Genomic DNA, 26,167 nt, shown 5'->3' on the forward strand with positions numbered 1-26,167 from the left:
TATTTTAAAAAAAGACGAAGTTGTGAGTTAACTGTGAAGGCCACACAAATTTTTATACAACATTGAAGATGGCCCTGCTGTGAACATGGTACAAGCTACTATGGTGTTTACACACACACATACATAACATCAAATAAGTAAGTTCCTCCTTTTTGGATGAATGTATGCTGCATCACAATTGGGAGTTTTGTGCTGGGTGAATCACCTCAAACCTCACAATTAACCTGTGCTATTTAAGGGTCATGACATTGTTGCGGCTTAACCACTCCTTACTTTTTAAAATGTAGGACATTGCTGTACAAATTGTAGGGCTACAGCTATGTTTGAAAAGCATGCATCCGCATGGCCTCACACACTATTAACAAACCAATCTATTAATTAATGTTGCACATCATGCTGGGAAATGTAGTTACACAACAGCTGGGCCCACATAATGTCAACACCACTACTGTAGTATATGTCATTGGATGTACTGTTATGTCAATTACTCAAGGGGTGAGGCGTGCCCACACTCAAAAAATACACCAAGGGGACCCTTGTTCCTGGAGGAGGACAGGCCACAGCTCAGGGTCGCACTGCAATGATATGTTGCAACTAATGATGATGCGGCCTACACATATGTGGGTGTTGTGATTGTTTATGTGTAGAAATGTGTATGTAAACATTAGGCACATTGTTTACTTACGGCTGTCACTCCCATCCTGGTCACTGCTGGATGGGGGTCCTGTGCTTGGGCATGGGGGGGACAGGAGAAAGGTGGATGGGAGTTGGGGATAAGGTGGTGGGGTGGAATGGGGATTGGTAAGGGTTGGGGGTGGGTAGTGGGGAGTAATAGGGGGGTTGAAAATGGGGTTGGGGAGGGGGGTGGGTGGGGGTAGAGGAGTGGGTGGGTGTAGAGGAGTGGGTGGGTGTAGAGGAGTGGGTGTGGGTAAGGGAACAGGTGGGTGTAAGGGAGTGGCTGCTGGAAGGTGAGGTGGAGATGGCGTGGGCACCAGCAGGCCCCAAGGTGGTCTCCTCATCCTCTTTGTCCAGAAGCTGAGCCTCCTGGTGCTGGGCGTCCTGGTGCTGGGCCTCTTCTCTGGCCCTCATGCTGAAATGTTCATGGTGATGGTATTGAATTAGAAGGTTGTGTGTCATGAAAATGTGGGAAAGAAAAACTCACATTAGTCATGTTCATAACAGTACAAATGTACATTTTTCTTATAACTAATAAAAACCTCATGCTAATGAATAGATACAGTATACAAATTCATACCTTAGCCATATACACCCCTATACACCCATATAGACACCCAGATACTCATGCACATATTTAAAAGCATTCCTTAAAACATAGCTAACAAACGCATACATATTTGTGAATAAAAATATACTTACATCGGCTAATATGCCGCCGAATTCGGGATAGCAGTACTGGCTGCCAGCGGCGCAGGTCTGACCAGCACCGCTCCACCTGCCCCAGGCTCCTCCGAACGTGGGTCCTGGCGTAGATTAAGCGCCAGGCAGCATTATACGCCCGGCGCTTCTCTGCATTTGTTACATAGGGGCCCCTGGGCCCCAGGCGCTGGTCCATGACCTGGACCAACGCCAGCAGCTCATCATTTGAAAATGGCGCAGCCCTTGACATAGACATATTGGCAATGGCTCTGTTATTAATTGCAGGTACATATATAAGTTTTGGAGGTTGCTGATTGGTCGAAAACAAAGTTTTTTTTATTGTTAACTATATTAATCCATCTTAGATTAACAATATGTATGCGAATGAAAAGATTTGCTGACCGTTCCGATATGCACACACGATCATACAGTATGCATTCAATGTAGGGAGACACGTACTGTATATACAGTATGCGAAAATGTATACACGCAACTATGTATTAATATGCTGATAATAACGCACATACAACATGTTGCTCTGTGAATAATTATTACATAGAAGAAATGAAATGTAATTGTGACGTTGGTATGTGACATTGTGACGTTGGTATGTTTTTAATTTTTTTACCAGAAACCATACAAGTACTCCAGCAGAGACCACCCGAAATCACACTCATCAGTGGAATCACATGTGCACACATTTACCCATGTAGCACAGAATGGTCAACAACCTGTGTATGTTCATGTACAGGTGAATGCTCAGGTGCGTTGTTCCCGCGTAATTTAAGTGGGATTTTTCAGCGGTAATTAGCTACAACATTGCGGAAAAAAATATGCCCCTTGTGCAAGGCGGGAGTTTAGCATATAAATATGCAGCCAGATGCAGACCACTTTTGCTGCAAACATGTCAGGCTCTGATGATTCCACAGCTGAGGACGCCCTAGAGAGGGCAAGAGTGGAATCCCTGCTGGAAGCATTGAGCAGGAGGGAACAGGAGCGGAGAAGGAGGGCCCAAGAGAGGAGTAGGGCGGAAGATCAAGGGGGCCCCTCACAAACAGGCCCTGTTCCAACTCTACCGGCTCAAGAAGGGCACAGCAACCAGCCAGAACAAGAGATTGCATCTCTGCCAACATGTGTGACCCAGCAGCTGCATGGTGAGGTGACTGGGGCCACCATAAAATGATCTGCACCATCTAGGAAGAGTACTGGGCAGGATACCACCAGCAAAAACAAAAACCCTGCATTTCAATTGGAAGAATTGAGAGTTTTAGTACCCCTAGCACGAGAATGGATTGAATTAGTTCCCAGGAAGCTGTCTTCCAGTGCAAGGATGAAGATTTGGGAGAAAATAACAGAGGAAGTGAGTAAGGTGTCAAGACTGCCAAGGGATTTGGTGGCGGTTAAGAAAAGGCAAGTGTGTTTCTCCCCCTGATATTCAAATATGTGTGTACATATGTTACATGTATGTTTTGAGGATAATAGAAAGGTGTGTTTGTAGATAGTGTTACACTTCAATGACACATGTGAACGCAACCATGTCTAATAACCCACATTTATGGAATTACGATCAGGCGGGGCCACGGCGGTGCGGGAGTGAGGGTGATGTGAGGTGAGCTCCCTGGACTTCCATATATCCGCCATGATGAGTCTGACCTCTGCCGACTGTGTCCCCGGCAAACCGGGATAAAAAAGTACCTCCGACTGCATATAGATCTCCATCGCCGTCCACAGGTCTCACCTACGGCCGTGGAAGCTGCCTACATTGCTGGGAGTTCTTTGGCGCACAGCGGTGACGTAGCCCGCGTCACCTCCTCTCCTCTGTCGGGAATAGCGTGCGGCCAGACTGAGCACCTCCGCCATCTACAGCTGCCGGCAACCTGAGGCAGGAACGCGTCGCCGGGGGCGACCTATTATGGCGAGGACTGTCGCAGAAATGCACGGAGGTCGCGATACAGAGGTTGAGCAGGGGGATTGGATGGTGAGAGGGTCCTTATCCTCCAGGTCAACAGCTCAGCGTGGACTCCATCGGGCGGCAGCACCAGTGAGAAAATAACAAATGGCGTTGGAAGAAGGAGACAGCAGTTATATTCCCAGCAAACCCCCAAGCAACGGCTAGCTGATAACTACTTTCCAGCCTGACTGTGCTCACCATGAAAGCAGGTACTTTTCAGAGATCATTGATGTGCTTCTCTAACATTCTTGAAGTAGCCCAGTGTGTACCTGCCTATTGAGTTATTACTGCTGATATGCCTGTTTGAGCGATACATGATTACTGGACTGAGAACTGTTAAACCTCGGGATATTGCTGATCTTTAAAGCTAGAACCGGCCAGCAATGGTAGGAGGAAGTAGAGGGGAGAAAGGGTTAAAACAGAGCCGATCTGGTAATATTAAACCTGTGCAGAGGTGAGCGGAGTTGGGGACGGTAGGAGAGACCCCTTCCCCCCCCCCTCCTGTATAATATAAGACATTTATACACAATCCGCCCAACACAGTAAAACCCAGAAACCTGTGCTTCTCTCCATCCACCTGCAATAACAGAGGCTACATTCATAGATACATAAGTATCATTCTGGTCAATAAACCAGCTGTTAATATAAAGGCAGAGGCCCGTAAGAAGGGATTAATTACCTGCACCCGCGTTATAGGCCTACCCTTGCAGGACTTTAACTTTGTTGGGATACCCAACCATTACGATCATAGAATGGGCAAAACAGGCAATGCAGCCGCTGCCGCACGTCTGGAAAAATTTGCCCGAGCACAAGGGGGTAATGTGTCGCAGACCCCTACTGCTACCCCGCAAACCACCCCCTCAAAAAGTAAGCCAGTCTCACTGGTACCAGATAATACGCTTCAACAAATATTGGAGGCAATCAATACCTCAGAACAACGGCTGTCGGAACAAATTAAGGACTTACAAACTGACATATCGTCCATAAAATCGGACCTAAAAAAACAACAGAAAGGATTAGTGCAGCCGAAGTGCGGATCTCAGCTATTGAGGACAACAGCAGCAACTGTGCCCGCAAAGTTGACAGGCTGTCTCAACAAGTTGTAGAAATTAGGGCAAAATTGCTGGATATTGAAGGACGGACTCGCAGAAACAACTTGCGCTTTGTGGGCATTCCAGAAAAAGAGGAGGGATCAGATGCCCCAAAATTCATATTGGAATGGCTATGCTCAACGTTCGGACAGGAGGCTTTTTCAAAGCAACTTGCTATAGAGCGGGCGCACAGAGTGCCCCTTAGAGTGCTACCTCTGGGATCCCCCTCTAGGACTCTAATTGTGAAGTTCTTGAACTTCCAGGACAGAGATACCCTCCTGCGTTTGATACGTTCTAAGGGCCCATTAGTGCACAATGGAGTCCAGATCGCAGTCTTTCCGGACTTTGCTTTGGAGGTACAGAAAGATAGGGCGAAGTTTGGGGACGTGAAAAGGCATCTCCGCGAGAAAAAACATCAAATATTCAATGCTGTTCCCCTCTAAACTCAGGGTGATCCACAATATTGAGACTTTATTTTTTCTAACTCCGCAGGAGGCATTAAAATGGCTAGACATGAGTATCCCCGGGTCTCGACAGCTGGCAGAAGGCTAGGTTCATAAGAATTAATAACTAAATTGCCAGGGAGCTCCCTTCCGCATATTGGTGGCTTTATTCTTCTTCTTTTTTTTGGTGTCTTTATTTTTTTAGTCTCCAAGTAGAGGCAGGGAGCATCGATAGGTCTTCTTGTTTCTATTCTTTTGTGTTTTTTTTTCTCTCTCTTTTTTGGGGAGGGGGGAGAGAGGGTTAGGTATGCCTAGCACTGGGAGGTATACAGGGTGGGGGGTGGGACATTTGGGGTTCTGGGAGTGTGTACAGTATGTATTGTTAATGTGTGTAATAGTGTATTATGTGTTACATTGCGCCTGTCGACTTGTTGCTTCACTTTAAAATTGTTAAAGAAGGAGGTATGGCGGGGTCCCACAACCAAGGTATGAAGATTAAAGTATTGACCTGGAATGTTTGGGGGCTGAACTGCAAAATAAAGCGCTCCTTGGTCATGAATCATCTTAGGAGTATGGGCCCAGATATAGTTTCCCTAACGGAAACTCACTTGGTGGGAGGGAAACTAATGGCCTTGAAGAGGCCATGGGTTGGCTACTCCTGCCATGCCTCCTTTACCTCCTCTGCTAGGAGTGTTTTGCTCTTGATAAAAAAAACGATGCCGTTCAACTGTAATAGGGTCTGGGCCGATCCAGGGGGTTGTTATATATTCCTAGATTGCCTAATTCGTGATTCCCCATTTATAATTTTGTCTATATACATTCCACCTCCCTTTTCTTATAAAATATTGACAAAAGCTGTTGAATTTGCGGCCCATTCCCCTAACTCCCCGGTCATATTTATGGGTGACCTAAACAATATCTTGGATCCCCAACTAGACCGGTGGAGAAGCGGAAACAGTGGAATGGTGGGGAGTAACAGGGGACTGGCTAACTTCTTGCAAAATGTTGGATGGGCTGACCCGTGGCGGATACAAAATCCCTCCACTCGCCAGTTCTCCTGTTTCTCCACTTCATATTCTACATTTTCTAGGATTGACTATATATTAGTCTCCAGAGGCCTCACCCCCCAAGTCCACAGGATTGAATATAGATCAAGAGGTATCTCTGATCATTCACCAGTATATATGGAACTCTCCTTGTACAAAGATCGGGGGTGTAGCTTCTGGAGCTTTAATCCATATTGGTTATATAACATCAATAATAGGATAAAATTGGAAGATCAATGGCTGGAATACTGGGAAATTAATCAGGGCTCTGCCTCGGCAGCAATACATTGGGATGCCTTTAAGGCATACCTGAGGGGCACATTACGGAAATGTATAGCTGAATTAAAAAAAGAAAGCAGAGGGAAAATTCAGGAGAAAGAAGAAATATGACTAGCTAGGGAAGCAGAATATCTGACCAATAATACCGACAGTACCTATCAGTCCTGGCAAATGGCCCAGAATACATGGTTAGATGCAGTGAAGGCAGAGAATGCTAAAATAATGCTTCATAAAACTCAGGTAAAATATCGCATTTCTGACAGGTCAGGTAAATATCTTTCCTTCTTGACCCGTGCAGAACTATCCTCCAAAATAATCAGCTTGATTAGGAATGAAAAGGGGGAATTGGTAAGCTCCACCCCACAAATAGGGGAAGCATTTAGGTTATACTTCTCTGGGATATATACCTCCCAGTTGCAGTATAATCCCACCGAGATTGATTAGTTTTTAGATAACATCGCTCTCCCAGCCCTACATATAGATGCTAGAATAGAATTGGAATCCCCCTTAAGGATCGCGGAGGTCGTCAAGGCAATCAAAGATTCAACTAGTGGGAAAGCACCGGGATTAGACGGGATCCCTATGGAAATATATAAGAAATACATAAATTCCCTAGCACCCCTTCTTTTGGAAACTCTTTATAACTGTTTCGCAGAAGGTACTGTTCCCGCTATAATGACCGAGGCCAAAATTGTTGTAATATTAAAAGAGGGGAAATCAGCCTGGGATCTCGACTCATATAGGCCAATATCTTTGATCTCCGCCGAGGCCAAGATATTGGCAAAAATACTTGCCCACAGATTAAATCAGCATATACATACACAGATTCATCACAACCAATCAGGTTTCATGCCGGGTAAGGATACCTCTATAAATATACGTCATCTTTACACTCACTTACAGATCGTCGTTGAGGATAGTAGCGTCTCAATTGTTGTCTCGCTTGATGCAATTAAAACCTTCGATGCCATCGAGTGGCCATATCTCTGGGCGGTGCTCCGAGCATTCGGGCTGGGGCAAAATTTCATACAGTGGGTTCAGCTCTTATATACCAGCCCGGCAGGGCCGGCACTACCACTAGGCAGCTTTAGGCAGCTGCCTAGGGCGCTGGCCACTATAGGGCGCCCATTGTTCAGCCCAACATATAAAGGAATCAGCAGGTCCCATGAGCGATTATCACTTTTCTCCCAGCACCATGCTTTAAAGAAAAATTATTTCTGCGGTGCCTGGGAGATGTGAGAGGGGAGATGTGGAAGCAATTAAGCAGAAGACGCCCGCATCCACTAGCAGCAACCCCACCAGCGGCGCTCTAGTCTAATACCCTCTGATGCTACAGTGCCAGTCTACATCATGAAGCTACCCAGCCCCCGTACCTTCCTCAGAGGCAGGGCGCTGCTGGCAGATCTGCCATGCTGCAGGACACGCTGCTGTGGAGAGTGTGACTGTGTTTTTAACTGTACACAAGAGACACTGACTGTACAGAGCATTGGCGCTGCGTGCCCCCGCCCCTCAGTGGTGAACTGTGCGGGGGTATGCCTTCAGGTCCACAGAAATAAACTAGTGTCTGTCCAGGGCCGACTACAGAGCCCTGTATAGAGAGCAAACTGTCAGCACTAAACTACTGCACTCGCATTGACTGTCTGTGGCTGTGCAAACTGCAATGACTGCATTTAGAGGTGAGGGGAGGAGACAGAAGGGGATGCACTGTATTAGCATAAAACACTCACAGTACGTACAGCACCTCCTTGTCCCTCCTCTGTCACTGTGAAGTGTATAAGCCCTGCCCCCTGGAGGCGGAGTTCCCGAAGCCCATGGGACTAGGCTTATTGCCATAGAAAACATCGCTAGAGGTGCCCACTGCCCTCCCTGAATCAGCCAGCCCAGTGCCTGATCATTCCCTCTGACACCATGGTGAGTTGTTGCACGTGTATGTGTATAGTGACTTGTGTGATGGAGCTATCAGTGGGGAGTGGGGACAGGAGGAAGGGAGGAGTTGTGTGAGAGAGTGGTGATAGGTGTGTGAGGGTAATACATATGTGTGAGGGTAATACATACTACATTTGTGTGAGGGTAATACATATGCTTGTGAGAGCTTTATTTGCAGGGGCACTGTGCATGCAGTAATTGTTTTATCATGGAGAACTAAATCTCCCAGCAATTACAGTGTGCTGTATATGCTAATTATTTTATTTAAAAAGTTTAGGAAACATTGCTTTGGAGATGAATGGGAGCACTGCACATCATTTTACCAGTGAATATGTTTATAGTTTTAGCTGTACATTTCACTGCACACCTTTTTAAGTGATGACTGGCACAGGGAGAAAGTAAAGGTTTTATACCAATAGTGGGTTGTCCAATGTTCAGCAATCACTATGTACACATTGGACATTGGTGATTTGTCATGTCGTGGGGGGGGGGAGTAGGCAAATGTTTTGCCTAGGGTGCCAAAAAACCTTGCACCGGCCCTGCAGCCCGGGTTTCCGTTAACGGATGGACCTCGCCAGCATTTGCTCTTGCCCGGGGGACGAGACAGGGGTGTCCCCTCTCCCCTGTCCTCTTCGCCCTGGCAATAGAGCCACTGGCCTGTCTGTTGAGGCAACATCCGGTAATTGTAGGCTTCCCGTTAGGCGGCTGTAATGATACTGTTTCATTATACGCTGACGATCTCTTGATATATTTATCAGACTACAGCAAGTCCCTCCCGGTGGTCTTGGAAGTGATTGATAACTTCGGTGTTTATTCGGGATTTAGAATAATAAGACAAAATCTATCATCTTCCCAGTTAGTTCATCTCTGAGACAGCCCCCACTACCCTCTTATCCCTTGAAATGGGTTTTGACCTTTAAGTATCTTGGCATAAATATATGTTGGGATCCCAGAGACTACGTTCAATTTAACATCCAACCTCTATTTGTATGGTTAAGGGAAAAAATCAAATCCTGGACCAAACTCCCTTTGATAGTCAATGGGAGAATAAATTTGGTAAAGATGGCGGTTCTCCCCAAGTTTTTATATGTTTTCCATCACTCACCTGTCTACCTCCCGAAACCCCTATTTCGTAAACTTGGTAGTATGATAGCTGCATTCATTTGTAATGGAGCTCGTAATAAAATTAGGTTAAGTAATCTGATGAGGGGGAATGGCGAAGAGGGGTTGGGCCTGCCGGATATGAGGCGATATTATTTGGCTGCCCAGCTAGCACAATTAAGAACGTGGTTCTCACAGGGGGAGTACGGCTGGGAATACGCCAATAAATTATCCTCTCTCTCAACCCCCGGAGTCAGCCCGTCACAAAGAATTATACAAGGGAAATTAAATAATATAGATCCTCCATTAATGGTACAGGCCATCAAAATTTGGCGAGAGGTAGATCAATTATTGGGCGTAGATTTTCTGGATAGAGATTTCCGGATAGTGGATCAACTTACAGACCGTGAAGTGTCCAATTTACAGATCGACGAGGCTTGGCACCTCTATGAAGTGACCAAGCATCACCAGATCTTTACTCCAATCGGGCTCAAATCGTTTTCTCAATTGAAGATAGAATTTAATCTGCCACAGACACATTTTTATCGATATCTTCAATTGAGAAGTGTTATCCAGTCATATTTTGTTAACAACTCTCCCATATTTGGGGATTCCTTGATAAAATCAACACTAAAGTCCAGTAATTAAAAAAAAGATAGTCTCTAGGATATATAAGATCGTGGGTAAAGAAGTGTATAAAGATGGACTAATAGATCTGCGGGAAAAATGGGTACAAGATGTGGGGGAACTGAGTGATGAAGAATGGTCAATGGCAATGAAATCTATAAATAAAGCCACCAATTCCCACCGTGTTCAATTAACACAACTGTATATATTTCATAGATCATATCGGTCAGTAAAAACACTAACTAAATTCCCAGGGAGATCTGCTGCAACTTGCCCCAAGTGTGGTGACCCCTCTGGCACATTTCTGCATCTGTTATGGGAATGCCAAAGTGTTGCAAGATTTTGGGAAGAAGTTAAAAAGTAATAGTAGATACGGGGTTAAGCAACGAGATATTATCCGTTAAGTGTTGCCTACTGGGCATTATGGGCGATTCTGTAAGTGGTAATGATAAAACCTACATCAACAACCTTTGTTCGATGGCGAAAGTCATAATAGGGAGAAATTGGATGGCTAAAGCAGCACCTGAGCTGAACTGCTGGATAGTATTAGTAAATTATATCATCAGACAGGAACGATTTTTATCAAGAGTAAGATATAATATCACATTACTAGGATAGACTCACAAAAGATAGAAATAGGGGTTAGGCTAAAGATGGCTGGGTGGGTCACTACGGGGTTGGGGGCAGGTATTATCACCATATGTAATATATAGAGGATATTGATAACCGAATCACGTGAAGATACGGGATCACACTTGGTCAAAGTCTGAAAGTCGCACGAATACACGTGTTTTTGAATACCGTAATATGTAAAGAGCATATATATAATATATATCACCTTTTTTTTTTTAAATAATGAATCTTACTTTTTTTTTTGCACGCACACCCAACTTCACTTATATTGCTGATACCATAGGAGCGTTGGGTAGCATAACCCTGTCTGGTTTGATGTGCTCCCTTTGAAGTAGAATCAAAGTGTTCACTGCACGGTCATACCCGTGTTTCGTACCCAGTAATAATAACAATCTTGACGTCTTACCCAGATTCGCCATCATTTGCTGGTATGCAGGTCACTCATTACCCACTCAGGTCAGTACGTATTTACATACCTCGGCATCTAGTACCATCCGTACCGACATTAAACTCATATGATAGATCTATATAGTTGGTAACTAATAGGTTGAAATGGGGGAAGACATCTGGAGACTGTATGCCCACCCTCATAAGTCAAGGCAATAAGTAATAGGCGCAATGAGACAAATCTGTATTTTATCCTGTAAATGTAACATAATTGTATTGTACTGTACTTGTCCGTATTTGTATGTATGTTGTATGCTATTCCCTTTTTTGTTTATAGCTGTATTGTAAATTGATAAAAGTAATAAAGAATTGAAATCTAAAAAAAAAAAAACACATTTATATATGAAACATGCACCATTGGTGTGATGTGAGGATATGGCCATAGTTCTGCTCATGTGAAGTATGTGATGGGACAACAAAAGACTTGTAGAAACATATTCCATATGGTGCTAATGAAATTAAACTGTGCACATTTAGCTGTTGAGAATCTACACATCCCAGCATGCCTTCCCATAGTTACATGACTCCATAATAGCAACACTGGCAAGCTATGATGGGATGTGTAGTTTCACAACAGCTGGAGGAGCATACTTTGGCCATGGCTGCTCTCATTTCAGCATAGTGAGATATGTATGTGCATTTAGCAGCCTAATGAGTAATATAGGAGACACTGTAATGCCTCATAATGGTGACATAAATGTGTGTGTGGCAAACGTATGCAGAAAAAGAACATATCAGCCACACTAGTAAATGTAACATAGTAATGATGTTCAGTAGCAGAGTGGTGCACATATGTCCTGATTATACTTTGTATTTTTTATTTGTAGGTGGACATACTTCAAAAGTGGGCTGAAGAGGAAGATGACTGAGCGGTATGCTCACAGCATGTCCACCGGGAGGGGGTCTATCCCATCCACTTGGGAATATACCCCCCTGGAGCTGTTGGTATTGGATGTGGTGTATGTGGCCGAGGTCAGGGGGGATATCCAATATGGATATTGAGCTCCTGGTGGAGGTGTTTGCTGCTGAGTTTCCAGGTAAATTAGAGTCATGCATTGATTGTGGTTAGAGACATTGTTTGTGTATGTGATGGTGACATTGATTTGTATTTTTACCCTAGAAGATCCAGCTACTCCAGAGGTACCGCCAGCATCTTTCCCTTCAGGCCCACAAGTCGAGCAGCCTCCGCCAACACGATGCCCCCAGCCACAGCCGACAGGGGATGCCAAGTGGACAGAGCTGCTGGAGACGGTCGTGCAGTTTGGGGAGTTTTTTGTTGAGTGGAAGGCTGCCAACAGTTTGAGGCGTTCACCCGCCAGAATGACGTTCTGGTGGCTGGCATGCAAAGCATTGCCCAACAACTCAGCCACCAGAATGACATTCTGGCGGAGCTGCTCACCACCGCCAGGTCGCTCAGGGCGGACACCCCATCTGCTGCCCCACCCCAAGCTGCTCCACAAGATTCCACCTCTGCCAACCCTCCTGTGTCCACTGGCCGAAGAGGCCGCAAGGCCGCTGTCCCCAAGGCCCTATCAACAAAGGGGAAAAAAGGGCCGAAGTAATGGCACCTTATTCACTTTCTCTGTGTTTGGACCCCAAATCTTTCCATTTGCAGTGGGGTTGCACTTCCTGAGTGCTAAATCAATCCATTCTCGTGCAAAGGGTACTAATCTGTTTCATTTTAACTCTTGAAATGCAGGGTATATTTTTGCTGGTCTGTATCCTGCTTAGCATTCTTCCTGGGTGATGCAGGTCGTATGCTGGTGTTCCCTTTCATTTCACCATTGCAGTTGCTGGGTAACACATGTTTGTAGATATGCCACTTCTTGTTCTGGCTGGTTGTTATTTTTGTAAAAAAATTTTGTTTTCAATATTTATTCCATTAAAAAAAAAAAAGCTGTGATGCTTATCAGCAAGTAAATTTAACTCGTGTTGTATGTGTAATATCTTGTGCAAACCAAATACTACATTTATGTGTACTTACTCAACTTGGTCTTTAGGTGTATGTAGTGATGTGTCTTTCATGTTTGCCATGCAGAACCCTCTCCGTGAGCATGCACATGTCCATCTCCACCATTTCCCTGCTAATTTGTTTGTGCCAGCACATGTGCAGAGCAACTTAATAGGTTAGAAAATGTGGTGCCCCCAAAACCCCTTCAGGGTCACCACAGGGTTAATAGTAACCCGCACCTCAGTGCAGGACACAGGGGGTTAATTTTTCCCCGGGACTTTGGCGCCAAGGCTGACTGACGGCAGAGGTAGGGCTTGGGGATTGGCTGATCCTGGTAGGAGGAGGAAGAGGAGAGAGGTGTGGAGCGAGGTGAAGGGAGACGTGGACAGGAGCGAGCAGCAGCGTGACCCCCGCCGACCTCCAGGCAGGAGACGGCGCCGGGAGAATTGCCGCAGCCCTAGTGAGAGGGTACCTGAGCCGCAGAACACGGCAGTGTGACCCCCGGCGACCCCTAGAAGGGAAGAGAGGAGAGACGCGACGCGCCTCCTTACCACCACGGCCAGAGCTGGGAGAAGAGAGAAGCGTGAGGACGCGGCGTGTGTGAAGCCGGTCTCGAAGATCCGACGGCGGCGACGACAGAGCAGGGGCAGAGCGGCGCAGATCCCCCATCCAGCCGCAGACAGAGATAGCGGCGCGGGTGACGTCACTTACACCCGTCGCCTGTGAAGAGAGGCGAAGCACCGCCACCCCAGCGACACCCGCCAGGCGGACGGAGATACACTGAGTGGGGCAACGCTGCTGCGGTGGCGCCCCCACTAGTGAGCCCCGCCAAGTAGAAGTCACCCGACGGGAAGCTTCAAGAGAGGACTGGACGCACGGAGCCGGGGCACGTGACGGGCTGGAGCCTGCACCAGTGAGCAGCCTAAAGGTATCCATCGCCTGTTGTTCCCACAAGCAGCCGCCCCAGCCACCCACAAGTGCCCACACTCACTCGATCCCTGTGCCCAGACTTTGGCTCTGCCGGCAACAACCCCATTCACTGCCTATACCTTGGCCCTGCCGGTAATCATTCCATGTGCCCACCTCTGTCCACATCTGGACTCCATCTAAGCTGCACCTGCTGTCTGTATTTCCGAGGAGGGGGTTCCCAAAGCCGAGCTGTAGGATCAAACCAGCTCCCATTTCCTTGATGGTTACTAATCCCCATTAGTGAGGGAACGTCGCCATCTTGTGGCCAAATTTAGGTACTGCTTCATTGTAATTCAACTGGACCCTACGTTCACTAATTTGGTGGGCCCGCCATATCCAAATAGCCCCTTGGGTACTTATGTATTATCTGGGCTCCCATGTTAAATGCACCCCATTTTTTCATACCCCTACTATCCAACTACGCATGGAGTTGATTTTATATAGTGTGGCGAGCGCAGCGAGCCACCGTGCCCGAAGCGTGCGAGCGCAGCGAGCCCCGCGAGGGGACGCGGTCTCATAAGAAAAACGGGAGCCCAGATATTACATAAGTACCGCCCCTTGCCCCACTGGAAGGCGTAAGGTTAAGCGAGACTATTGTGTTCAACGGAGGCCACCGCCAGGCTGATCTTTCCCAAACCCCTGTGCACAGGTAGTCCGGGACTAAGTTACAGTTAAGGTGACGTCACCTCAGGGTTATAGTTAAGATTCTAGACTGGTACACCAGCTAGTCAGATTATTGCCTACTGTTATGGTTGTCATTGTGGTATTTTATATATGTGCTTATATGTGTACATGTTGAATGTAGCCCTCAGTGTTAACGGTACCATGTCTAGTAGTAACGTCAAAGCGGGGGTGTTTGACCCCGACCGCCGTCACGGTACTTCGAACACGTGAAGCCTATAGGCCCCAGTGGGTACATACGTATTCTGTTAAGGTCAGCTACTATTAGTATTACCAGACCTCACTAGTCGTTCAACGCCTGAACGGCGCGTTACTCTGTACTATTGTTTCATGTGATAACCAATTGTATTCAGGAAAATTGTTTCGTAATTACCTGTGGTTCATTACCGTTGCCTTAACCTGCAGTCACTGCTCCGCCGTGAGGGTCAGTGGGCAAAGGCTGCATCTAATTTACAATAAATTTGAGTTGTACTGCAGAACGTGTCCCCTTTATTGAAGTGTCCCTCTCTGGTCCACCGGGTAACAGAAGAACGGACGAACCTGAGTCGCCCCTGAAGAGGCAAGGTAAGGGGAACCTGTTTCCTTCGTACACCGTGCTCCACAAAAGCAGTTTCTGTGCAGGTGATGAAACTCCTACATTACTAGTTAAAACCAGGGCCAGAACAATGAGTTGCTCAGGGAGTGGGTGAGGTAGGCAAACAAGGGGCCAAAGTGACATTTGTGTAGGAATGCATATGTGTCCTCCAAAAACAACCAGTGAGGACTCCCCATAGGTCTTGGTGCAGGTATGTTAAAGATGTGTCAGTCGACCAAGCATGACTAAATGGTTTGTGTGCAAACATGTTCAAATATTGTTTAAAATATGAGTTTAGAGTGTGATAGGCAGATGTTGGGATCCTTTGTTAGAGATATGTGATTGCAATAATGTGCTTGGTGGCATCTTACATACAGAGTGTGCTACATAAAAATCATAGCAGATATGAAAGTGCATAATGTATGTCGTTGGCCTAAAATAAAAAGATTGTGTGCAAAATAGTGGCCATGGCCTTAGGACAATTGTTAACGCCACCCCACGATCAACGTGAACCCGAAGCGTGGCGAGCGCAGCGAGCCCGCGTGGGGCGGCGGTACGCGTCCTACGACCTTTTCATACCCCCACTATCCACGTCGGCGTGGAGTTGAGAATTGAATAGTGTGGCGAGCGCAGCGAGCCACCGAGCCCGAAGCGTGGTGAGCGCAGCAAGCCCCGCAAGGGGACGCGGATACCTTCACAGGTAAACGCGTCCCTTCGCGGGCTTCACAGGTATCCGCGTCCCCTCGCGGGGCTCGCTGCGCTCGCCTCGCTGCGCTCGCCTCGCTGCGCTAGCCACACTATTCTATTCTCAACTCCACGCCGACGTGGATAGTGGGGGTATAGGTCGTAGGACACGTACCGCCGCCTTTCGCGGGCTCGCTGCACTCGCCACGCTTCGGGTTCACGTTGATCGTGGGGTGGCGTTAACAATTGTGGGGGCCATTTCACACTTCAGGGTGCCTATTTGGCCCCTGTGGGCCATTTAACATTCTTTCCTATGGAAAAATCGGGTCAATTGAGGCATTGAACAGGAAAATCGGGTCAATTGAGAAATTTAACATTGTTCCCTATGGGAAATCGCGGGCATCGCGCCTGTCGCATCGCACCCGATTTTTTAATGCATTCAATGCCCGCGATGGGCGCCGTTCTAGGTAAAGAGTACCCAATTAAAATTCCCTCCCACATGTACATGCACACACAGGCATTCTAGGGTTAATTTGTTTGGGAGCCAATTAGCCTACCAGTATATTTTTGGATTGTGGGAGGAAACCAGAGTACCTGGAGGAAACACATCCAAGCACAGGGAGAATATACAAACTCTGCACAGTTAGAGCCATGGTTGGAATCTAACCCATGACCTCAGTGGTGTGAGGCAGTAATGCTAACCATTACACAATTCGTACTGCCCAGGAATAAAATGACTCATTTGCTGCTGGAAGACATAATCTCTACTTACAGTATAAATTGTAAATGGGTTTCCTGTAGCGAGGAGGATTAAAGGTACTGTAATATTGTGGGGCATTTACTCTAGAAGGGGAAGCTCAGAAATGTCATCCTTCCATCTGAGGTCCAACTGTTTATGCAGGAGATCTTTAGGCAAAACTACCAATAGTTTGTATAAATTTTGGATTCTATAGCCTAAAACATTATGTGTTGACAGCAAAGAGAGAACCGGGTCTGGGATGACTAATTTGTCATAAACACATGGTTGGGATTGGGTGTAGTGTCTTGCTTGTACAGTAAGTACATGAAGAATTGGGAATTATGTAAATGATATTCCTCTGCCAGGCCTAAGAAAGGTATAGTTGTGCCGAAGATGTCTCTAATAGTTGCTTTTATCTTCCAGTCTAAATATTTAACATTATCTAAGCCTGGGGGAAAACATGGATTGCCCCAAAAAGTTGAAAAGGGTGTGCTTTTATATCTCCTGCCAAATCATTTATTGGTATTTACCCACATGATGTTATCTCTAAACATAATGTTATCTTTTATAATCTCAGGAAGTATATTGCGTGGGGAGTGAAGAACCAATCAGTAGTGTAATGGAATAATTGTACATAAGGTAGACTAAATTCACCCTCTGCTTTAGGAAGGGATAATCTAGCCAGTGGCATCCTGGGATTTTTGTTGCCTTAGACTTAGATACTGTATAATGGAATTATAGAAATTAATATTGGCTTTAGAAAGGGAGAACGGTAACATTTGCAATGGGTATGATAGCTTAGGGAAAATAACTTTAGTTTTGGTTTGAAGTTAACTATATACAGAGAGTGCAGGTGGAGAGTAATCCTCACTCCTAAATATTTTAAGGGTGATTTAAATATTTGAAATAGCTGTAGAATATGATCAGTGGCCATAAGAGATGGAGGAAAACACAACAGAGACAGAGATGGGACTTATAATTAACCTTGAAGCCTGAAAAGGTACCAAACTCATCTATGATAGATATTATAGCTGGGATGGAAATGCTAGGGTTAGACACAAAAAAAAAGCATATAGTCAGCAAAACATACTCAGCATGACCTCCACATTCCGCACTCGTATGCCAGTGTAAGTGGGTGTGGTTCAAAGTTTAATAGCCAAAGGCTCTAGTACAAGTACAAATAGGAGTGACAAAAGTGAGTAGTTATTAGATAGTATTTGCCAGGATGTCTGGAAATATAGGTTCTGAAGGGCCTGACCCAAGCCCTCAGGAACCCAAAACCCTCACAAAGCTGTAAAGAGCTGGTCCCATGTGACCATGTCAAAGACCTTTTCAGCATCCAATGACAAGACTGCATGAGAGTCTGAGGTTCCTGATAGCCAAAATCACTGCATAACTTTATAAAGTTTATGAATGTTAATTACAGAGTGTCTTCCCCAGATAAATCCAGTTGAATCTTTATCTATGATAGAGGCCACAAGAATTTTTAATCTATCGGCCAAGATTTTTGCATATAATTTATAATCCGTGTCAAGGAGCGATACTGGGTGATAAGAGCAGAGGAGCATAGGGTCTCGGCCTAATGACGATACTCACAAAAGGAGTTGAACAATACTTTCAAAGGAAGTATAAGTTTAGAGGCAAGAAGTTTATATAACTTGTGTGTTATGCCATCTGGGCCAGGTGATTTTCCTGTCTTAAATTGGCCAATCACATGTGAAATTTCCGCCTCTGTGATGTCTGATAATGTATGACATCAAAAAGGCTGTTTGGTCAGTTGTTAGAGTGGGTAATTTAACTGTGGACCAAAATTTGGACTTAACAGCAGGAGTAATGGATGGTGAAGAGTATAAATTAGAATAGTATGTATGCAAAACATTAGAGACATCTTTCTCAGTGTGTATTACCGTGCCATTATGATTAACCAAAGAGGGGATAATAATGGGAGGATGTTGGCCATGTAAAAGTTAGTCAAGAGCGAAGCGAGGACAGGTCGCAACAATGGCGCCGGACGGCGATACCTCCTCCCCTCCTCCTGCCTCGAAAAAAACGCTGGCAGACAGCTACAGCAGCGATGGGGACACTGACCACCAACAACCTGGCGTCCCGCTGACATATGACGACATGGTCGACGCCATCACCGCAACCATGGCCCCGCTACTCTCAAAGGCGGTGAGTGACATAACTGCACAGTTACATGGCCTGACACAAAGGATGGACATTGTAGAAAATAATGTTGGCTCTATGGCTCATAGTTTAGCAGATGCAAGATGTGAGATCAAACGGCTGGAAAAGGAAAATTACACGATTATCAACAGGCTTGAAGAGATTGAAAATCGTTCAAGAAGAAATAATATAAGGCTGGTGGGATTACCAGAGGCAGTCAAGGGGCAGGCCTTGGAAACCTTTGTAGCAAACACACTGCCTACACTGCTTGGAATTAAGGAAGAATGCACATCCATGGTAATTGAAAGAGTGCATCGTATAGGGCCCCCCCCACGCCCAAATGACACTAGACCTAGAGTCACCATTTTCAAGTGCCTCAGTTACACCCACAAGCTGATTATTTGGAAAGCTTCTAGAAAGATAAAAACCCTAACATGGGAGGGCCATAACCTTCGCATATTTCAGGACTTTTCCTCTGAAGTCACAAAAGCTAGAAAAGCTTTCTCACCAGTGTGCAGCGAGCTGATTAAAGAAAAAATCAAATTTGCTTTAATATATCCTGCGAAGCTGAAAATATTCATCAAAGATACCCAGCATGATTTTACTTCCCCAGCGGATGCTATCCAATTCTTGAGAGAAATCCACGCAGCCAGGGCAGAGGACATATCTGATGCAACTTAAACTGCAGCCTCATAAGCAAATGAGACACTACTTATTTTGAAAAACCAGAAAGGACCTCATGGATAGTTAAGTTATCTAAGGCTGCAACTTACAGTTTACAGTTCGGTTGACATGGTTCACAGTATTATAACACGAATGTTTGATCCTTAAAGGTTTGATTTCGGAATGCATAAAGGGGATAAAGCACCCCCCCCCCCCCATTCTCCCGCTCCTATTATCATCCACCGCCCAGGTTCACAAACTTTGGTGCTAACGTTTAGTGCCAGGATCGGAGCGAGTTTTTGCTCCGGATTTATATTAATAATTTCTTTAGTATAACAAACAGGGATGGTTACTCCCATCCTAGGGATAAACCGCAAGTCAATTAGTCTTTTAGTACCTCATATTGACACGCTGGAAGTGTTAATATTTCAAGTAGTTTATTATATGTTATATATGTGTCTTGTCTCCCCTCCCCTTTTGTGTCACCTCCCCATGCTCTTTATGATAGGACAGGTTGGTAAGAAACTATGGTCAAATAATACATGTATTTATATGCTGTGTCGACATTACCCCCCACTTCCCCCCCCCTACTAAATAACAAATGGCGGAACTAAAAGTTGGCTCCTTTAATGTAGGGGGATTCAATTCCCCGGCAAAAAGGAGAAAAATTTTAGTGTACTGCAATAAGCTTAAACTAGATATGGTCTTCATACAAGAAGCCCATCTGATACCGGCCGAAATGCTAAAGCTTCAAATGTTAGGCTGGAAGGTTTTGGCTAGTGCATCATATAACTCTAAGGCCAGAGGAGTGGTTATACTCATTAAAAGAAATATTCCACATGAGATAGAAAAAGTAATAGTAGACCCCGAAGGCAGGTATGTTATCGCCCATGCTACAATTCAGACAATGAAATTCACATTATGTAATGTCTATGCACCCACGGTATATAAAACATCTTTCTTCCATCGATTATTACAGGAATTAACCCCTCACATGCACTCCAACTTATTAGTATGTGGAGATCTCAATCTGGTTTCTGATGCATACCTAGATAAATCCACAAAATGTAAAACAAAATTCAAACTTCCTTCCTTAGGAGTCCCCCAGCTAGCTAGCAAACTAAGACTAGTGGATATATGGAGGGTGCTAAACCCAACATCAAAAGAATACTCATGCCAATCAATGGCACATCATACATTCTCGCGAATTGATTATTTATTAATTTCTGAGACCCTCCTTACGAGGGTAAATGTCACGGAGATGGAGCCCATTACTATATCAGACCACTCATTAATTTGGTTTCAAATAAGATTAACAGATGAACTCCCCTCTAGAGCTATTTGGAGATTTCCCAACCACCTGCTGGTGTCGGAGGCCTTCAAGTGCAAGCTAATAGAGGATTGGAAGGTTTTTTGTAAAGATAACCAGGAACATACAGACACTGACCCCTCTTTGTTCTGGCAAACTGCCAAGGCAGTTTTGAGAGGCAATATCATATCATATATGGCCAAACTCAATAAAAATTACTCTGCAAAATTCTTGTCTCTACAACAAACTTTGACTCAGGCTTATTCGCAATACCAAATCAGTCGTACACCTAAAAATAGACAACAATACCTCCTAGCCAGTACTCATTTTAACGAATACCTCCAAACCAAAGGCAATAAACACCTGTATAGTATAAATTACCGATATCATTGCTTCGGCAATAAAACAGGTAAACTCCTCACCAACATTCTAAATGGATCTAGACCCTCAGCAGTGGTGCGCCCCTTGAAGCGAACGGATGGTTCAACTACAATATCAAATAAACAAATAGCTCAAGAAATGAAGAATTTCTACTCTAAACTATATTCAGAATCCTCACACCCTTCAAAACATAGAGATCTAGAAGGAGAGAATAATGATGCATTGTATGCCCAAATAGAATTTCCTACACTCCCCGCCAACACTACAACACCCCTAACTGCACCCATTACTTCCGAGGAGGTAGAAAGAACTATTAGAAATTTAAAAAAGGGAAAAGCCCCTGGACCTGATGGTTTTGGTAGTAATTTTTACAAATTTATGTGTCCACATATTCAAGACTCATTGGCCAATGCCTTTAACTTCATATTGAAAAATAACATCCTTCCATCACATTTTAATGCAGCATACATCAAGACTCTTCCTAAACCTGGAAGGGATTTGACCTTGCCGGGATCTTATAGGCCGATTTCACTTTTGAACTCGGACTATAAGGTCCTAGCGAAAATCCTGACAGATAGAATAAAGAATTACATGCCATTGATCATTCACCCGGATCAGACGGGTTTTATATCAGGAAGATACTCGGTTGTAAATGTTAGAAAGACCATTACCGCTATCCTACATTATCAAAACAAACAGGAGAAATCCCCCCCCCGGTATTATTATGTCTATTGACGCAGAGAAGGCCTTCGACCTTGTTCTATGGCCACACCTTCACAACACAATGAAAAGATTTGGTTTCCCAGAGATTTTTATTAATTATATTAAACTTCTTTATAAGGAGCCAATGTCCCAGGTCATATGCAATGGCCAAATTTCTGACTATTTTCAATTATATAAAGGAACAAGACAAGGCTGCCCCCTATCCCCCCTCCTCTTCGCTATAGCAATCGAGCCGTTGGCCCTTCTACTGCGTCAATCCACAGACTTTACAGGCATATCAGTCAATGACCATATGCTAAAAAAATCACTCTTCGCAGATGATATGATCTTATTTGTTACAAACCCTAATGTTTCCTTACCCGCTATAGTCAAAATTATAACAAATTTTGGACTAGTCTCAGGCTACAAAGCAAATCTAGACAAAACGGAACTTCTTATGATAGGAAAATACACAACCCCCTTACCTACATCCCCTCTTTTTGACCAATTTAAAATTGCCCCCTCGCAAATTAAATATTTAGGCATAAACATCACCAATAACACAGAAAATTTATACAAGGCTAATTTTTCGCCCTCTATTGGCAAGATAACTACATTATTGAAAGCTTGGATGAATTTGCCTCTCTCACTCCTTGGCAGGGCAGCTGCCATAAAATCTATAATTTTTCCCAAATTATTTTATATTATACAACTGCTCCCCATCGCTTTGCAAAAGAAAGATTTAGATACTATTGACTCCCTACTTGCAAAATTTTTGTGGAAAGGTAATAGGTCAAGAATAGCACTGTCGAAGTTAACTCTTGCAAAGCAGAGGGGAGGATTACGTATACCCGACTTCAAATCATACTCCACAGCAGTTTTCTTTCGGTATGCAAGCGATTGGGTACTAGGGAAATCCGTTTACACAGATCTTGAATTAGACCATGCACTTTTTCACCCGTATTCCCCTGCGGCTATGCTGCACTTGAAGGCCTCTGACGTCCCCAGAGAGATAAAGAATAATTTAATGTTCAAAGACACGTATTATAGCTGGCTGGCATTACATAAAAAGCTAAATATACAGCACGAATCATCCCCCTATATCCCTCTGTGGGGAAACCCCAAATTTCCTCCCTCCCTTATGAGCACCACATTCCAAGGCTGGAGACGGAAGGGACTCTCACAGATCTCAATGGTCTTTGACCCAGGAGGAACTGTTCTTCCTTTCGATATATTAGCTCATAGATATTCAATCCCAAATTCACAATTTTATTTATACCTGCAAGTTAGGCATTATGCTCTCTCACTTAAACCCTCTCCTTGTCTTAATATGAATACCCACCACGTATTAAATATACTAAATTATAGATCTACTAAAGGATTCAAAATTAACCTCTTGTATCCTCTCTTAATCGAGGCTAAGATTAACCCAACTAACCCCCCAGGTTTGCTAGCTAGCTGGAACCAGGATATCCCACTTACACAAAATTTAACAGATGGGGTAATTGCTAAATATTGTTCATATTCTAAACACTTAGGCTCGGCCTATCTACAAGAAACTCATTTGAAGTTTTTGCATAGATCCTTTATTTCCCCAGCTCAAAGGAAATACATGGTTGCAGACGAAACAGGTCAATGCTATAAATGTGCTATGTCAAATGCTAAATTCCTCCATTGCTTCTGGGACTGTTCAAAAGTGCGACGATTCTAGAACAAGATAATCAACTATGTAAATGTTATTATACAAGACAAGGTCCCACTTGCTTCCGAAGTCTGTCTACTACTACATTTTGAAAGTACACCCTTAAATACCACTATCCGACAAAATATACCTTTCTTGGTCATAGTTTTCACATGGGCAAAAAAACTGATCTTAAGACACTGGATCAAGAAAACTGCCCCAAACATACAGGAATTAAAATCAAGACTTCTACAACACCTATACTTCGATCTGAAATCCTGTATTCTTCAACAAAATATGACTCCAGAATCATTATATAGGAAGTGGAGATCATACATTAACTCTTTGGACGATACTTCTAAACTAACAATTCTGCAATTTTTTGATTCATCATCTTGGTCTAAGCTTGCTCCATACCTAGACAGCTCCCCCCAGTAGAGTGGATGGACCCAATGCTCTCCTTAGATGAACAACTCACCTGGCACTACTTCTCATCCTCTTTGTATACAGGATTTCGACATAGCTTTTGAATACCCTTGAGCTCTCACCTAAAACCCCCAACTGAAATATATCCAAATACCTGATGTATATTCTAAGTCTTTTTATTTGATGATATGAAAATTATGCACTAACCTTTTCTACCATGATATCTATGTATTCATACCCCCCCCCCTTCCCCGTCTGTCTCCGTCTGTTTAGCTTTTAGAAATTGTTAAATGAAGGTAGAAGTTGGAGGCTATAAGGCCTAATAATAAATATGTAGTGAAATATGGATGCCAAGTATTAAAAATCTCAAAAACAGTTTAAAGGATCAAAATTATCCTTAAGCTATACTTAGTTATATCTGAGTAAAGCTAAAGTGCCTTAGCTTAGCTTATCTCCCACAATGTCTATGGTATATATTATGGCATCATAAATGGAAAAATATATGTTGTATTAGAAAGGTCTTATTATTATTATTGATGTTATCTGTGTACTGTATACCTTTTTCTTATGTTTGCTCAGGAAAAACTCAATAAAAAGTATTTAAAAAAAAAAAAAAGTTAGTCAAGAGCCAGTTGGATTTGCCTTCGAATCTGTGAACTCTACTTTGAAAGTGGAAAGAGAATTGGGATTCCGCTTCAGTAAATTGTCAAAAAGGGTTAAACTTTGATAATATTCAGTTTTATGAATAGTTGTAGGGTTAGTCTTATATTTTTGGTATGCGGCAGCAAGACGAGTCTGGGACTCAAGATAAAGTCTTGTTTTGTCTTTATGGATATAATTGCCCCACGTAGTACAGGTTTTGAGGCTTGCCAAAATATTAATGGCGAGTCAACCTCCACCTCAGCGTTATTATGCTTGTATTCTATCCAAGTGGTGGACTAACTTCAATGAGCTGTGTGATGATTAGGGAAACACCATTCCTGGTATGGGCCTCTGCCTTGTGAGGACAGTAAAGATATCCAGAATGCTGCATGATCAGATACATATATAGTTTCAATCCCAGAATCACAGACTCATGAAAATAAGGGGGTCAAAAGCAATATATAGTCAACGCGGGATAGAGTGTTATATGCTGCTGAGATGCAAAAAAAACTCTCACTCCAATAGGAGGCATGCTCGCCAGACATCTGTGAGACATAAAGTGGTCCTCAAGTATTTCATACTATGTTTTTGAGGTGGTCTTCTAGTCAGGGAGAACGTTTCTCAATCTAGCACCACCGAGGATACTTCATTAAAATCATCTCCTAAAACAGTATTAGTATCTAAATATGGAGTAATAATTCTACAAAATAATATTTTAGAAAAGACATTGGCAGCGTAAACATTGCATAATTTATATCTAAATGAATAAATTGAATAAATTGAAAAATTGTCCCTCCATGTCTGAATGAGAAGTATGGACAGAGGTAGGAATATGTTTCTGAGTCAATATTGACTTAAATTTAAAGAATTAAAGGAAGCCGATGCCAGCACCGACCACGGTGTTTAATATAAGTATTTCAGGGGGTGTCAGGTGAGACTCCTGTAGAAACACTACATCTGCACATAATTTATTCAGATAAATGATTATCTTTTTGCGTTTGGACGGAACATGAAAACCACCTACATTTAGCATAAATTTAGATCTGCCATGTATAAATGTACAAAAGAGAGAAGTATCTGTGGCTACAATATAAATAACAGATTTTTTCACATAGATCAATGCCCGTACACTCTTGTCAAAAATAAAGTATACAAAACAAGACACAAAAGTGAAGAAGAGGAGGTTTAGAACAGGAGAAAATTTAAGCAACCAGTGTATGGCCAGCCATAGATCACAGATAAGTATTTGAACAGGATAGAGAATAATGGCTACCACACCCTGGTCACCCAAACAAAAATCTTTACCTAGACCTCCAGAATACCAGAAGCATGGATGACTGCTGTGTACAGGAGCGGGGCATACACATATGGAAATGAGCCCAAACAGCCCTTCATGCCACTCTACATCCCCTGCTTGGATAGTTCCATACGATCATTTTCTGCATGGACCTCACGTCGTGTTCGTACATGTGAGGCGTTCACACACGCACAGATACGCCTCTGCACATGCGCAAACACCAACCATCAACTGTCCGTTCGCACTCGGAGCCATCCGATTCGATCAGAATAAGGGCCATAGTACGCAAAGCTGTAATAACAAACAGTTTTAGTCAATATTTAATTCAGTAAATGCAGAGGTTACCACAGTTGTAATCTACAATATTAACCACTCAATGAT

General features: G+C 43.9%; 1 long non-coding RNA gene across 1 annotated transcript in view; it reads right to left on the reverse strand.

Annotated features, from left to right (window-relative positions):
* Positions 1–25,957, reverse strand: part of LOC146079607 (uncharacterized) — a 146,421-nt gene extending 120,464 nt beyond the window's left edge. The window contains exon 1 of the long non-coding RNA XR_014474642.1: positions 25,795–25,957. This is a non-coding gene — a long non-coding RNA (uncharacterized LOC146079607). The remainder of the gene's footprint in view (positions 1–25,794) is intronic.
* Positions 25,958–26,167: the final 210 nt, after the last annotated feature.

This window comes from Crinia signifera, chromosome 5 (genome assembly GCF_055691185.1).
Source record: "Crinia signifera chromosome 5, ASM5569118v1, whole genome shotgun sequence".
In the NCBI taxonomy this organism is placed as follows: Eukaryota; Metazoa; Chordata; class Amphibia; order Anura; family Myobatrachidae; genus Crinia; species Crinia signifera.